This window comes from Oryctolagus cuniculus, chromosome 4 (assembly GCF_964237555.1).
Source record: "Oryctolagus cuniculus chromosome 4, mOryCun1.1, whole genome shotgun sequence".
Lineage (NCBI taxonomy): Eukaryota > Metazoa > Chordata > Mammalia > Lagomorpha > Leporidae > Oryctolagus > Oryctolagus cuniculus.
Window position 1 is genome coordinate 55,862,267 of NC_091435.1, and position 17,398 is coordinate 55,879,664.

Consider the following 17,398-nt stretch of genomic DNA (forward strand, 5'->3'; position numbering starts at 1 on the left):
GAAAGCCATGTGAAGATAGATACAGGGATTAGAATGGGGCATCTACATACCAAAGAACATCAAGGATTGTATGAAACCACTAGCGAGGAGAGACACACAGACAAACTCCAGAAGGAACTAACCCCACCAACACCATGATTCTGAGACTTCTAGCTTGCAGAACTCAGAAAATAAATTTCTGCTATTTCCAGCCACAAAATTATAGTCAATTGTTACAGAGGCCTTAGGAAAAAAAATGCATGAGCTTGAGTTTTCTTGTTGTCCTGGATGCACCATCCTCTTTCCCATCCCATAACTTTGATTAACTATTCCATGATATCCTTAACCTTTTCTCTTATCTCTCTTATACTTCATAGTGTCTCTCAAATCCTACTTTTTTATTTTATTTTATTTGACAGGTAGAGTTATAAATAGTGAGAGAGACAGAGAGAAAGGTCTTCCTTCCGTTGGTTCACCCCCCACCCCAATGGCCGCCACAGCCGACACTACACCAATCCAAAGCCAGGAGCCAGGTGCCTCCTCCTGGTCTCCTATGCGGGTGCAGGGCCCAAACACTTGGGCCATCCTCCACTGCCTTCCCGGGCCACAGCAGAGAGCTGGACTGGAAGAGGAGCAGCCGGGACTAGAACCCGGCACCCATATGGAATGCCGGCGCTGCAGGTGGAGGATTAACCAACTGAGCCACAGTGCCGGCCCCTCCCAAATCCTACTTATTCCAAGCAATTTTCTCTAGCTGATCCTAACCAGTTATGTGCTTATCTGCTCACAATGAAATATTCACGTATACTATCTTCCACTACTACTTAAGTTTCCATAAGGAAATTGAAGTTTCTATAATTACAGATTCAGTCAAATGGCTAAGTGTTTGATCAAGGCATATTTAATTACTGCATATCACTGAGTAACCTAAGAAAATGAGTTTCACATGCTGGTATATAATAGGATTAGCATCACTGATATCGGACATCAAATCTCAGTGATCTTCCTGAAGGCTCACTACCCACATTTCAGTAGAGCTTTCAGAGCTAAGTCTATTGTAGGTCAATTACAAGATCATATGTCATTCCCTTGAGGTTCTTCTCAAATCTGAAGCCCCACCCAAAACTGTTGCTGTCACTGTCATTGTTTTGTGAAATAAAAAAAAAAAAGGTTGTCACAGCAAGGCTCCTTCAACAGGGTTACATTGATTACTGACTTGAAAGATCACTGATGCATTAGGTCACTGAGCTCTGAGGATGATGAATGAAAATAAAGACTACTGGTAAAATAAATTACATGAAAATGACCTCAAGAAAAGTGTTCAAATCATCCTTTGTGATCCAAGCACATGAAAGAATGAGAAATATTTTCTCAGAGTAAAATGACTTTAATAGGTGTTTCAGAATTATCTTTCCATTTCCTCTTTCCTTTATCAACCAATTACTTTAGACAAACCCTATTATTTCCATACTTCCCTGACTACATATTTCTAGAACCTTCAGGTCGGACCCCATGACCCAAATCTATGTAAAGATAAGTGACCCAGGTGAGTTTTTTTTTTTTTTTTTTTTTTGACAGGCAGAGTGGACAATGAGAGAGAGAGAAAGGTCTTCCTTTGCCGTTGGTTCACCCTCCAATGGCTGCCGCGGCCACCGCACCACGCTGATCTGATGGCAGGAGCCAGGTACTTATCCTGGTCTCCCATGGGGTGCAGGGCCCAAGTACTCAGGCCATCCTCCACTGCACTCCCTGGCCACAGCAGAGAGCTGGCTTGGAAGAGGGGCATCCAGGACAGAATCCAGCGCCCCGACCGGGACTAGAACCCAGTGTGCCAGTGCCACAAGGCAGAGGATTAGCCTAGTGAGCCGCGGCGCCGGCCCCAGGTGAGTTCTTCAAAGGAAAAACTGCCCTTCCTGTAAGGAAGGGTTGACATACGGACCAGCTGTAAGGGATGTCATTAGGAACGTATACATAGCAAGTGCCTGTCCCACTGGCCTCTTGTGTTAATAGACTATGAGTGGTAATTAATGTGACTAAGTGGGTGAGATTGAGAGGACACTATAAAAGAACATTATCAAGACTTCAAAAATCTTCAGGAAAAGTTCCCTTTCTGAATCTGTCATAGACAAGGATGTTGCCTGCCTCGTGAGATATGGTACAATCGATGCAGGATCCAAACCAGTCCCTGGAATAAGCACAGTCTATTCAATAAATGGTGCTGGGAAAATTGGATTTCCACGTACAGAAGCATGAAACAAGACCCCTACCTTTCACTTACACAAAAATCCACTCAACATGGATTAAAGACTTAAATCTATGACCTGATACCATCAAATTATTAGAGAACATTGGAGAAAACCCTGCAAGATATAGGTACTGGCAAAGACTTCTTGGAAAAGACCCCAGAAGCACAGGAAGTCAAAGCCAAAATTAACATTTGGGATTGCATCAAATGAGAAGTTTCTGTACTGCAAAAGATACAGTCAGGAAAGTGAAGAGGCAACCCACAGAATGGGAAAAAATATTTGAAAACTATGCAACAGATAAAGGGTTGATAACCAGAATCTACAAAGAAATCAAGAAACTCCACAACATCAAAACAAACAACCCACTTAAGAGATGGGCCAAGGACCTCAATAGACATTTTTCAAAAGAGGAAATCCACATGGCCAACAGACACATGAAAAAATGTTCAAGATCACTAGCAATCAGGGAAATGCAAATCAAAACCACAATGAGGTTTCACCTCACCCCAGTTAGAATGGCTCACATTCAGAAATCTACCAACAAGAGATGCTGGAGAGGGTGTGGGGAAATAGGGTCACTAACCCACTGTTGGTGGGAATGCAAACTGGTTAAGCCACTAGGGAAGTCACTCTGGAGATTCCTCAGAAACCTGAATATAACCCTACTGTTCGACCCAGCCATCCCACTCCTTGGAATTTACCCAAAGGAAATTAAATTGGCAAACAAAAAAAAAGCAGTCTGCACATTAATACTTATTGCAGCTCAGTTCACAATAGCTAAGATCTGGAACCAACCCAAATGCCCATCAACAGTAAACTGGATAAAGAAATTATGCGACATGTACTCTATAGAATACTACACAGCAGTCAAAAACAATGAAACCCGGACATTTGCAACAAAATGGAGGAATCTGGAAAACATTATGCTGAGTGAATTAAGCCAGTCCCAAAGGGACAAATATCATATGTTATCCCTGATCAGCTATAACTAACTGAGCACCAAAGGGGAAACCTGTTGAAGTGAAAGGGATACTATGAGAAATGGTGACTTGATCAGCTTTTGTCCTGAGTGTTGATGAACATCTTAATACTTTATCCCTCTTAGTATTTTTTTTTTGTTCTAGTTAATACTATTGGTTGAACTCTGTAATTAACACACAATTATTCTTAGGTGTTTAAATTTTAACTGAAAAGTGATCCCTGTTTAATATAAGAGTGGGAATAAGAGAGGGAGGAGATGTACAATTTGGGACATGCTGAATCGGACTTGCCCCAGATGGTGGGGTTAGAAACATGCCAGGGGATTCCAATACAATCCTATCAAGGTGGCATGTACCAATGCCATCTCACTAGTCCAAGTGATCAATTTCAGTTCACAATTGATCACACTGATAGGTCTAAGAGTCAAAGGGATCACACAAACAAGACTAGTGTATGCTAATACTAATCAATAGAATAAAAAAGGGAGAGACCAATCAACATGGGAAGTGGGATGCACAGCAGACTCATAGAATGGCAGATGTCCTAAATAGCACTCTGGCCTCAGAATCAGTCCTTCAGGCAGATCTGCCTGAAGAGCCCATGAGAGTATTTTAGGCATGGAAAGCCAAAACACTCTGGCAAAAAAAAAAAAAAAAAAAAAAAAAAAAAAAAAAAACAACTAAATGAAATGAAAGATCTCTGCGAGTGAGATCCCAGTGGAAAGAATGGGGCCATCAGAGAAGGAGGTACCTTTCTCTTAAGGGAGGAGAGAACTTCCACCTGTCGGAATAAGATAGAAATCGGTGAACTCAAAAGGCTTCCATAGCCTTGGCAACTCATGACTAGAGCCTAGGGAGATTACTGACGCCATAAACAAGAGTGTCAAATTGTTAAGTCAACAATAGGAGTCACTGTGTACTTACTTCTCATGTGGGATCTGTCCTTAATGTGTTGTCCAATGTGAAGTAATGCTATAACTAGTACTGAAACAGTATTTTACACTTTGTGCTTCTGTGTGGGTGCAAACTGATGAAATCTTAATATATACTAAATTTATCTTCTGTATATAAAGAGAATTGAAAATGAATCTTGATGTGAATGGAATGGGAGAGGGAGTGGGAGATGGGAGGGGTGCGAGTGGGAGGGAAGTTATGGGGGGAAAGCCATTGTATTCCATAAACTGTACTTTGGAAATTTATATTTACTAAATAAAAGTTAAAAAAAATCTATGTTTCTCCCAGCCAACAAGTCATTGCCTCATCTACATTTTCCCAGTATCCCAAGAATAGTGAATACTGAGTCCTGGTGAGAGTAACTACTGACAATTTCATCTTCCACTGAAACTAGCTAAACAAAGATTTCACATCCAGGCTCTACAGTTCAGAAATTCACTCCTGCTGGCCTCCCAACAACCTGCCACAGCCAGCAACCCTCGAGAACTGCCATAGTGATCTCACCTGACTCATCCAAGCATGGTGATTCTGCAGAACCTGCATTTCCCTCTCTGCGTCACCCTCAGTCAGGGTGAATTCCCAGGAAAACTGAATCTCAGGAGACTCTCACATCCCTTTGTTTCTCTCCCTCTCTCTCTCTCTCTCTCTCTCACACACACACACACACACACACACAGGTCCATGCACTCAGGGAGCCAGGTTTGCCTCATTACTTCCTTTTCCATGATTCACATTCACTTAATAGGTTATCAAAAATCTTTCCTAAGATGGTAGGGGAAAAAATTTGGCTTTTTTGCGTGCAGATTTTGGTGATACACAGAACCCTGTATTTCAGACTGAGGGTCAGGGCAACACACACACACACACACACACACACACATACACACACACAACAGAAGTGAGGGAAAGCTGAGTGGCAAGAGTACCATCCACTACCACCTGGCTGGGACTTCCAGTCATTTGTGGTAAGCTATTTCTCATGGACCCATAGCATTTTTTCTGAAATCTGATCTCTTTTGTCAATGCTACAAGTCTTCAAATAGTTTTGTACATTCTACAGTAGGTCTCAAACTAGGTTAGACATTAGAATCACCTGGGAAATTTTGTAGAAAAAGCTGATGCCTAAACCCCTACCTAGAGATCCTGGCTTGGTTGATGAGAAATGCATCTCTGGAATCAGGGGATGGAAAGCTCCCCAGGTGACTATAATGTATGGATAGATTAAGAGAACCTGGGGGTCAGGATGTAAGTCAGAGTTCCAGCCTCTTTTTCCCACTGACACAATCTTTATATAAATTCATATTTGCAAACAGATTTTGGAGGAAAGTAAGATGTTAACTCCTACCACCATTAAGTATCTGAACCCTGCTTCTGCTCACCTATTATACCTGTTTCCCTTTCAATTACAGCCCCCCAAAAATATTATTACATTTGGTTCTAAACAACAGTTTCTCCTTCCATTTACTGCCTCAGTAGGAAGGTATAAAGCTGGCATTGCATTCCATAGCAAAGAGAAACGGTATTCCATCCCAAGGAACACAGAATATGTTCGCCATATAACCTCCTTCATTCATTCAATCAATCCAAAGCAGAAAGATGAGTCATAGCTTTTTCCTGTGTTGTACAACTGAGGGCTATTTTAATCAGAAACTGTGGAGGGGCCAGCACTGTGGCGCTGTAGGTTAAACCTATGCCTTTGGCACCGGAAAACCATATGGATGCCGGTTCTAGTCCTGGCTGCTCCTCTTCCAGTCCAGCTCTCTGCTGTGCCCTGGGAGAGCAGTGGAGGATGGCCCAAGTGTTTGGGCCCCTGCACCCACATGGGAGACCAGGAAGAAGCACCTGGCTCCTGGCTTCAGATCAATGCAGCTCCGGCCGTTGCAGCCATTTGGGGGGTGAACCAACGGACTGAAGACCTTTCCCTCTGTCTCTCTCTCTCACTGTCTGTAACTCTACCTATCAAATAAATAAATAAAATCTTTTAAAAAAGTGTGGATAATTATCTGTATAATCTTATTTTATTAAAAGAATAAAGCAAAGAATTTTCCTAAAATACTAGTAGCTATCACCCTTACATGACATATCATCATAACCCTTCTCCAAGTGAGGACAAGGCCAGTTTATCAGATTTTCCTCTGCCTCATAAAAGTCCCTGCTCCTTCGGAGCCTCCAATTTAATTACATAGAGAAGCTGTAAACTACCCTGTAGAGTGCAGGAGGAAGAATTAGCCATCATCTTTATTTATAAGTATTCTAAACAAAGAAGCTGGTAAATGTGGACACAGTCGATGTCTCCCAGGCCTCACCAACCAGAGGGTAAAGACAGGGTCACCACATATTATAAGCAGAATTTGCTGGCTTTGTTCTCTATTTCCTCTGCCAAAACACCAGTTCCCGCTTAGATAACTCTCAAAGAATTCTGGGAACCTTCAAGGGGCACAGGAATTCAGGGTTGTGTTTACCAGGAACATCTGCCCTTTTCATCTGTGCAGCTCAAGCTCCCTGAGGCAATAGTTTCTGTCTCAGAGGAATCCAGAGCCTTTAGCTACACCCTTACCAGCCAAAGGAGATGAGGACCTAGCTCCCCACTCCCAGAGCACCACAGCCACTCTCCAAAGCCACAGTCCTTAGTTTTGGAGCAGTGACTACTAAGAGCTAACGAGGATTTATGCAGAAAACAGCCATAAAGGTTCTAGAAGAATGAATGGTTCTCATCTGACTCCCGTGGGACCTCTCTGCCCTGAGACTTCAGCATGACTCCATTGGGTCTGGGCCAGAGAAAAGTATGGTTGAAAGACATTCGCTTTATTTAAATCATCCTTCCTCTCTGGTTTGGTTCTGTTCTCCCAGAATTAAGCAAGTTTGTCTTTATTTTCTTTTATTAAATTGTTTATTGGAGATTCTTCAGGTCCACATATTCACCAGCCCTATCCCCTGTCCTCCAGTTGTATTCATCCATTCACTCTTCCAAGGACTGTGCTAGATATTAAGGATACAACAATGACTGGACAGTTGTAGTCCTCTCTTCCTAGACCAAGAGCAGCTTCCCTGGGGGAAATTCAGGATGCTGCAAGCAAGCAGAGATAGATACTTCCTCCCCATATTTGTGTAATCAAGGAAAGGTTCTCAGAGGAAAGCAATGGACTTGAAACTGAAACCAAAAGAAAAAGGAAGAGTTAGATGGGCAAGGCAGAGAGAGCATGTGTGTGCAAGTAAGAGAGCAGGGTGGAAAGCATGCACAAAGCCCCTGAGGTCAGGGAGAATCTGTCCAGTTCCACAGATGACCCCAGGAGACTCACTTTCTACTGAACAATTGTGACCACAAAGGGGAAAAGTGTCTAATTGGACTTATCTCCTGAGTTTTTCAAGAAGGTGTTAATTCAGTAGGGTCAAGCCCTGAAGGAAAAGGATCACAAGATATAGAACACCAAGTTAAGTTGGGGTTCATATTAATAATGATTTTATAGTATAAATATACCTAAAATATTGCATGAAATATACCAAAATATTATTTGCTGTTTATCTGGAATTCTAATTGAACTGAGTGTACTGTATTTTTATTTGCTACATCTGGCAACTCCAGATCATGAATATGACCACAAACTTGGTCCCTTTCACTGGAAAATCAATTGGAAAATGATGAGATAAGATTACAAAAGCAGACATCAATGGTAAAAACATAAAAATGCAACTTACAGAAAAAAAAGACACTACAACAAGCCAAGCTGAGTTTCTTGTCTGAATTCTAAATAACGAAAGGCCATGGAAAATGCTCTACAATAGCAAGTAGAAGGATCATTGCCAGAAGAAATCATAAGAGCTGGATTGCGGAGGACACGATCCTAAGGCTGTGTCCCCAAGCCATCTACTTTGGCAATAACTTAAACCAACAGAAGAGAGCCCTGTAGTCATTAAATAATAGGCCAGTCATTCCTGAACTCGTAGTCACACACAGCCTTGGGGGGGGGGGGTGACTACATCATGATTCTGGAGAATTCTGCAGAGTATGTCTAAATGCATGCATGTTTATCTTCCAGCATCTCACTGTAATACAGCCCTATGTCCATGTTTTCCAATTCAGTCTCAATATGTGTCCCTACCTCTGCCTCAGAAGGAAATGTGGGAGAATCAACACATCTACTGGGATGAAGAAAGTTAAGTTCAAGGCAGCTGGAAACAAACACACCATAAAAGGAAAAGGCTAAGATTTGTTTGTCTTCTTAATCATGATCTGAAGACCAGCAGTGTTTGATGAAGAAATTAAATGAGAGTGAGGGGGTTCATAAACAAAAATTTCAGAGTTCAGGTTGTAGAAAAGCTAGGCCTGTAATGTCTCCATAGGGATGATTTAGATATGTGTGCACATGCATGTGGCAAGCGGAGCTTAACAGATAATATGATGAACACAAGAGAAACACTACAGAAAAAAATACTTTTGTGCTGTTGTAAAATTCATACAATTTTTTACCTTACGTTGAAATGCACTAAATTTAAAGACAGATGAGAACAAAACCAATAAATTTCACAGGACTGTAGTGAACACCAGATGTTGAAAGGAAGTCTTACCAAACCAGACGTCTGCTTTCATCTCTAAGAGACAAGAAATATGCAAAATTAAAAAGCACACATACACACAAAAATACACACAAAGTCAGAAACATTAAGGATGGCAAAGTGAAAACGAATATTCCCAGATTTCAAATGAAGAGCCGCTCTCCGAAGCCATTGTTCCTTCATTCCTCACGCCCTAATCTTCTGCCCCAGATCCTTGTGCTTCACAGGGATCAACTGGTCCTAGCACTGCACATTCTACCCTAATTTGGAATTATGGCTTTGCATACGTCTGTGAACCATTCAAAACTGAACTGCCTAGAAAACATCCTGTCTTCATTTATTTGTGCTACTACACTGGTCACTGATAAACTTATTTTTTTTTTTTTTTTTTTTATGACAGGCAGAGTGGACAGTGAGAGAGAGAGACAGAGAGAGAAAGGTCTTCCTTTGCCGTTGGTTCACCCTCCAATGGCCGCCGCGGCTGGCGCGCTGCGGCCGGCGCACCGCGCTGATCCGATGGCAGGAGCCAGGAGCCAGGTGCTTTTCCTGGTCTCCCATGGGGTGCAGGGCCCAAGCACCTGGGCCATCCTCCACTGCACTCCCTGGCCACAGCAGAGGGCTGGCCTGGAAGAGGGGCAACCGGGACAGAATCCGGCGCCCCGACCGGGACTAGAACCCGGTGTGCCGGCGCCGCTAGGCGGAGGATTAGCCTAGTGAGCCGCGGCGCCGGCCGGTCACTGATAAACTTATAGCACTAGGAACTTCAAAGTCCAAGATCAAGGCACCAGCAGATCTGATGTCTGGTGAGGGCTTGTTCCTCATAGGTGGTGCTTTCTATTCACCCTCACAGGATGGAAAGGGCAAGCAAGTGTCATTAGGCCTATTTTAAGGGCCTCAACTCTTGAGTCTATGTATGCATTGGGGATTAGGTATCAACATACGAATTTGAGAGAAGACACATTCAGAGGAAAGCATACCACTTCAATCTTTACCTGTCTTCAGTTCGCCCTCTTCCTAACAACCTAAATACACTAATTCCCAGGATCCAAAGTGGAGAGAGCCCCTTCTTTCCAGAAGTAGGTCAAGCCACAGGTAAGCCACACAAATTGATCTTTCCACCCAGTTCTTTACTTCACGTTAAAACAAAACAACAGAGTTTTGCATACATAGAAGGTATAGTTTATAAACTAAGTATAAAGTTGACCTTTTTTAAAAAAGATTTATTTATGTATTACTTTAAAATCAGAGTTACAGAGAGAGAGAGAGAGAGAGAGAGAGAGAGAGAATCTTCCATCTGCTTCTTAACCACGACCACCATCCACACCGAAATGGCCAAGACAGCCAGGACAGGGACAGGATGAAGCAAGGAGCCAAGAGCTTCATCTGGGTCTCCCACGTGGGTACAGGGATCCAAGGACTTGGGCTGTCTACTGCTGCTTTCCCAGGCTCATTACCAGGGAGCTGAATCAGAAGTGGAGCAGCCTGGACTCAAACTAGTGCCTATATGGGATGCCGGTGCCACAGAGGGCAGCTTTACATGCTGCACCAGAGCACTAGCCCCTGCAGTTGGCGTCTATAGGCTCAACATCCATAGATTCTGTCAATCAAAACTTTAATTACTACTATGAGAGTTTAAGTATTCTGAACATGTGAAACTAGTTCTCTTCTCATTGTTTCCTAAATAATACCATTTAAACACTGTTTGCATGGCATGCATATTGTATTAGGTACCATAGATATAGTGCATTAGGTGCTATACAGATTATTTTTTTTTCTTTTTTTTAACTTTTATTTAATGAATATAAATTTCCAAAGTCAGCTTATGGATTACAATGGCTTCCCCCCCATAACGTCCCTCCCACCAGCAACCCTCCCCTTTCCCACTCCCTCTCCCCTTCCATTCACATGAGGATTCATTTTCAATTCCCTTTATATACAGAAGATCAGTTTAGCATACATTAAGTAAAGATTTCAACAGTTTGCTCCCACACAGAAACATAAAGTGAAAAATAATAGATGATTTTTTAAATGATGATGAAATCAGATCAGACCTATTGTCAGGTTTAATCCCAGTGAGAGTCAAGTTGGGAATTAATAATTTCTTCTTCTTTTTTTTTTTACAGAAGATCAGTTTAGTATACATTAAGTAAAGATTTCAACAGTTTGCACCCCCATAGAAACACAAAGTGAAATATACTGTTTGAGTACTCGTTATAGCATTAAGTCTCAATGTATAGCACATTAAGGACAGAGATCCTACATGAGGAGTAAGTGCACAGTGACTCCTGTTGTTGACTTTACAAATTGACACTCCTGTTTAATAAATATAAATTTCCAAAGTACAGCTTATGGATTACAATGGCTTTCCCCTCCCATAACTTCCCTCCCACCCGCAACCCTCCCCTTTCCCGCTCCCTCTCCCCTTCCATTCGCATCAAGATTCACTTTCAATTCTCTTTATATACAGAAGATCAGTTTAGTATATATTAAGTAAAGATTTCAACAGTTTGCACCCACATAGAAACACAAAGTGAAAAATACTGTTTGAGTACTAGTTATAGCATTAATTCACAATGTACAGCACATTAAGGACAAAGAGCATGTACATAGGTTATAAGCAAATACTGTGCCTTTTTTTTTTAATTCATTTGACAGATAGAGTTAGACAGTGTGAGAGAGAGAGAGAGAGAGAGAGAGAGAGAGAAAGGTCTTCCTTCCATTGGTTCACCCCCCAAATGGCTGCTACGGCCAGCCCGCTGTGCCAATCCGAAGCCAGGAGCCAGGTGCTTCCTCCTGGTCTCCATGTGGGTACAGGGACCCAAGCACTTGGGCCATCCTCCACTGACTTCCTGGGCCACAGCAGAGAGCTGGACTGGAAGAGGAGCAACCGGGACTAGAACCCGGCATCTATATGGGATGCTGGTGCCACAGGCGGAGGATTAACCAAGTGAGCCATGGAGCCAGCTGTGCCATTTTATGTGAAGGACTTAAGTATTCATGGATTTTACTATCTCCAAGGGTCCAGGGACCAATCCCCTGCATATACCTAGGAACTGTACTAGAGGTGTTCAAGTACTTCATGGAAAATTCAAATTATGTGGAAAAAACTATATACAAATTTCAAAAATTTTGCATATGAATAAACTTATCTTTTAATTCCAATTTTCAACAAACTTTTTGAGATAGCCTCTTATGTTATTGGTGGGGTTCTTTACAGATTTATTTGAAAGTTAGAGTGACAGAGCAGGAAAGATGGCGAGAGCTTCCTACTGGTTCACTCCCCAAATGACTCCAATAGCTGGACTGTGCCAGGCTGAACACAGGAGCCTGGAATTTCCTCAGAGTCTCCCAGAAAGATGGCAAGGGCCCATGTAGTTCAGCCGTCCTTGGCTTCTTGCCCAGGCACATTGCGGGCAGCTGGATCAGGAGCAGAGGAGCCAGGATTTGGACTGGCACTCTGATATGGGACGACAGCATTGCAGGCAACAGCTTACTCCTCTGCACCACAACACGGGCCCCATATCATTGTTTTTTACAATTAAAAAGGACAGTTTGAGGCAGGGGGAGTGTTAAGAAAAATGTAATCATGAAAAGGAAAGCTAGACTTTGCTTGCAGGAAATAATGTATAATAAAGTTGGGCTATGTTAACACTTACCTCAGATGGTTGCTGGAACACAATGACTTAACAACAGATCATCTGTTGCACATGAGCTTGGCCTTTAAAAGAGGTGGTTAGTTTCTACACTTTTTAAAAAGAAATAATTCCCAAACTCCAAAATCATAAAGAAGAGAATTTACATTACCCATATCCCTACCATTTAGAAGCTACCACTATTAATAAACATGTTGGCATTTAGCCTACTAATCTCTGTTCTGTATTTGCATCATGTTGTTTTAAAAATGAAATCATCCTGTGTTTATTTTTAATAACAACTTTATGAAAAAATAAATACACAGAAACATTTTTACATGATTGAATGCTCTAATATGCATAGGTATTTTTAAAGAACTATAAAAAATCTCACTGCTGATCTTATGTAGAAATTAACTAAGTCTAAGGATACCTGAGAATAATAAATTGGCTTTGTTTTATGAATGGGTCTTCATTTACTTATCAGACTCCTTCCTACCATCACTTCTTCTCTACCTCCCGTTCTAAATATTTTGTACATCCAATTATTTCCTAAAGATAAACTACTAGAAGAGCAATTGTTAGGTCACAGGGAATTTGCTATGCTTTTTGAACTAAATTTATCTGTTTTTCTTCTGAAATTTTCTGGAACTCAGCAAGAGCCCCGCACAGGCCTCTGCAGTGATGTATGTGATTTACATGCATGCCTCTTTTAGTGTACAATGCTAATTTCATTCCACCAAGTAGTAGACACCAAGAACATGTGTATTTAGTTATATTTTTTTAAATCTGAGTCATTGCAACTCTCTTATGCTGACAGCTCCAGTCATTTCTAGTTCATAGAAGTTATGCCACAAAATTAAATCAATTCATTGAGGCAATTTACATAGTAAAACCAAGAGGGAGCTAATTTTAGTCCAAAGCAATATGAAGAACTACATCCTGCTTAAATTTAAAGTCAGTGAGCTGAGGATACACACAACCTGGATGGATCTCACAGGCATTCTGGTCAGCAGAAAAAGCCAGATCCTAGCAAGCTTAGTTACAATTCCATGTGTGGAGAGCTCAAGAATGAGCAGAACAAATAAAGTGCTAGAGATCAGAAGAGTGGTTACCTCGTGGGCCCTGAGAAGGTTTTGACAGGGAAGCAGCCCACGGGAGACTTCTGTGGTTCCAAATATATTTTATTTATTTATCTGGATGACAGTTACACAGTCATATGTAAAAATAAAACAAAACTATTTTAGTGGACATGTAAGAACTTGAACAATACACTTATAGTTTATGTATTTTCACACTCAATATTTTACTACTGTATGTTACACCTCAATTTTTTAAAACCAAAAACCAATCAATGGCTTATGTATTCATTTCCTAGAACCACTATGATAAAGTGCCACAAACTAAATGCCTTAGAACAACAAAGCCTATTTGGAGGCTAGAAGTCCCAAATCAATGAGTCAGCAGGACCATGCTCCCTCTGAAATCTGCAGAGGTATCATTCCTTGTGTAATTGGGCTTCTGGTGATTTGCCAACAATCTTTGGTATTCCTTGGCTTATAAATTCATCACTTCACTCCTTCATCTCAATATCATCATATTCTTACAAGGACATATTGGATTAGGTAACCACTCTTTCCATGTTACCTCATCTAATTACATCTGTGATAACCTTATTTCCAAATAAGTTTACAATCAGAATTACTGGGGCTAGGACTCCAATTTAAATTTGGGAGAACATAATTCAATGCATAATAGGGTACACTCTTGTTTTTAAATTTTCTCTCAAAAAGTTGAGTTCTGAAAAAGGAACCAAAAGCAGGAAAATGATATCTTAAAGGATTTCTAACTGCTGCCATGGTAAATAGACCATGGGCAAGGAGTTTTATCAGGGCTGCAGATACGTTGTTAGTTTCCAGTGTATGTACCAAGAAGGAAAAAAGATCCTTGGAAAAAATGCATACAGGAAATTTTAAAATATCAAGAGATAGCACACTTCAATAGTGAGGCAGTGTGTTACTTCTGAGACATTAAGGTAGATTTGTTGTTCCCCAGCACTCAGCCAGTTGGCTGCTCCAAGGGCAGCTATGGCAGGGCAGAAAACAGAAGGAGAGTGAGCCCCTCTGGAGAGAAAGGAGAAGATTAGATCTGCAGACACGATGTCTTGAGTAAACAGTGGAGGGAGAATTCTACCTCTGACCACTAGATGCGAATAGAAAGTTCAGCCTGAGGATGAGAAGAAAAAGAGAAGGGTAAGCCGGCGCCGTGGCTCAATAGGCTAATCCTCCACCTTGCGGCGCCGGCACACCGGGTTCTAGTCCCGGTTGGGGCGCCGGATTCTGTCCCGGTTGCCCCTCTTCCAGGCCAGCTCTCTGCTATGGCCAGGGAGTGCAGTGGAGGATGGCCCAGGTGCTTGGGCCCTGCACCCCATGGGAGACCAGGAAAAGCACCTGGCTCCTGGCTCCTGCCATCGGATCAGCGCGGTGCGCCGGCTGCAGCGGCGGCCATTGGAGGGTGAACCAACGGCAAAGGAAGACCTTTCTCTCTCTGTCTCTCTCTCTCGCTGTCCACTCTGCCTGTCAAAAATAAAAAAAAAATAAAAAAAAAAAAAAAAAGAGAAGGGCACTTATTTTTCATTTCTAGGAAAGCCTCTTTGGGGGAGGGGATCAGAAGCAAGAAAAGGAATAACTGTGGCAAATGGGACATTAATACCCTCAAAGATAATCTGGTGACCCGAGTAGGGCATGGCATCAGCAGAGAGAGTATCCAGGCCTGTGGAAGTTGTGTGGATAGACAAGAGTCATTTCAACAAAGATCTACAAACCTGAGGACCACAAAAGCCCCATACCCAATATAAAAAAAAAAAAAAGTGACAAATTAATACCTATATATGACATGGTTTTTCTCCATTTTTAAGTCCTGGTTGTTGCAGGCATTTAGGGAGTGAACCAGCAGATGGAAGATTTCTCTCTCTCTCTCTGTATCTCTGCTTTTCAAATAAATGAAAATAAACAAATAAATATTTTTAAAAAACAAAAGGATTCCAATGGGTGATAGGTCATATCTTGCTGCTTCTCTCAAATCTATCTGCCAACATTGCCTTCACTGTGATTGGATCCCCAGCCTTAGAAAATGCACTCTGCTGACAAAACCACTTTTAGAAGAACATCTATTGAGAGAAGGCATATTGATATATACTTATACAAATTGAGGCTGTCTTTAGCATACAGAAGTGACTTGGGTTCACTTGACTTCATTATTAAGTATTTCTACATACCTATTTTAGTATCACCATATATTCTTTTTCACCTGCCTTTTTAGATGACCATAACTTCTGAACCAAAATTTGGAAAGTCTGATCAGATAAGGGAGTTTTTTTTTCTGATTTGTGCATGTGTTTGTATAATGTATGTGTATAGACTTATAGATGAGGACCAATTATGTCAGGTTCAGTTAGAAATACATCCATTCTATTGAAAAGAATGGAATTACAAGAAGATCAAGGACATCTGGTCATCATCTAGGAAAGACTGAGCTTTGGAGAGGAGTGAGTAGTAATCATCTGGAAACTGTCCCTTGCTTCTGGCAGCACAGGAATTTGCTTCAGGAAAATTGATCATTCTGTGAGTGCAGGGGCCAGCTTAGCACCATGTGCCAAGGAAGACCTAGCTGTCATCTAATGATGATAATTAGAGGAGAATGATTCCACAGGCTGAGGCAAAGCACTTCCTGGGGTCTAGTTTCCTCTAACTGTATTCATACAGTCCCTGATCTGCTGTCATCAGTTTCCTAAGTGCCCTTTTCTGTCCTAAGCACAATTGCCCTGCTCCATGGATGCCTGAGGTTCCTTTCCAGCAGACCTAACCATGAGACAACATTTTTTTGCATGTTTGATGATTCTGTCAGTTACATTTTACGCCTTGCATCTCAAATTAATTCATAAGCAGACTAACATTTTGGCCAGAATAACATAGTGAATATTTCCATTTCTAAATAGTGAGAAATCATTACAGAAAACAAATGTTATTTCCATTCACCAATGTCTCTCTACCATGTATTTATGCATTAATTTTTTTTTAATTTTTTGACAGGCAGAGTGGACAGTGAGAGAGACAGAAAGGTCTTCCTTTGCCGTTGGTTCACCCTCCAATGGCCGCTGTGGCCAGCGCATCACGCTGATCTGATGGCAGGAACCAGGTGCTTCTCCTGGTCTCCCATGGGGTGCAGGGCCCAAGGACTTGGGTCATCCTCCACTGCACTCCCTGGCCACAGCAGAGAGCTGGCCTGGAAGAGGGGCAACCGGGACAGAATCCAGCACCCCGACCGGGACTAGAACCTAGTGTGCTGGCGCCGCAAGGCGGAGGATTAGCCTATTGAGCTGCGGTGCCAGCCTATGCATTAATTTTTAAAATAAAAAAAATAAGCTGATTTCTTTGTTGAGAGTAAAAACATTACCTTCTTAATTTTTGGTTGGGGGTAAATGAAGAAAAAATAATTGAACTTTATCATTTCAATGTCATACAGGAGATCTGACAACATTTAATAGAACATGCTGTTTGGGACAGTTGGTTAGCTTAATGGCTAAAATGCCAGTGTCACCTATCCAGAGTGCCTGGGTTTAAGTCCCAGCTCCACTTCTGATTGCAGCTTTCTTTTAATGTGCACCCTGGGAGACAGCAGGTGATGGCTCAAGTATTTAGGTCTCTACCACCTACCTGGGAGATCTGGATTGAGTTCTTGACTCTTGGCTTTGTTTCTGCCCAACACAGCTTTTGCAAGCAGTTGGGGAGTGAACTGTCAGATGGAAGATATCTCTCTGTGTATCTCTCCTCCCTTCAAATAAATAAAACTTTTTAAATGTTTTATGAATGAGGAATTTGATTCACAAAGAACTTAAGACAGTGCTTCTCAAACTTGAATGTACATCCAAATTACCTAGGCTATGCACTAACAGGTGAAACTTCTTCACTCCACCACCAGAGACTCTTTCCAGTGGGTCTGGAGGAAAAGGCCAGGAATCTACATCTAGAGGATATAAATTGCATATTCAACA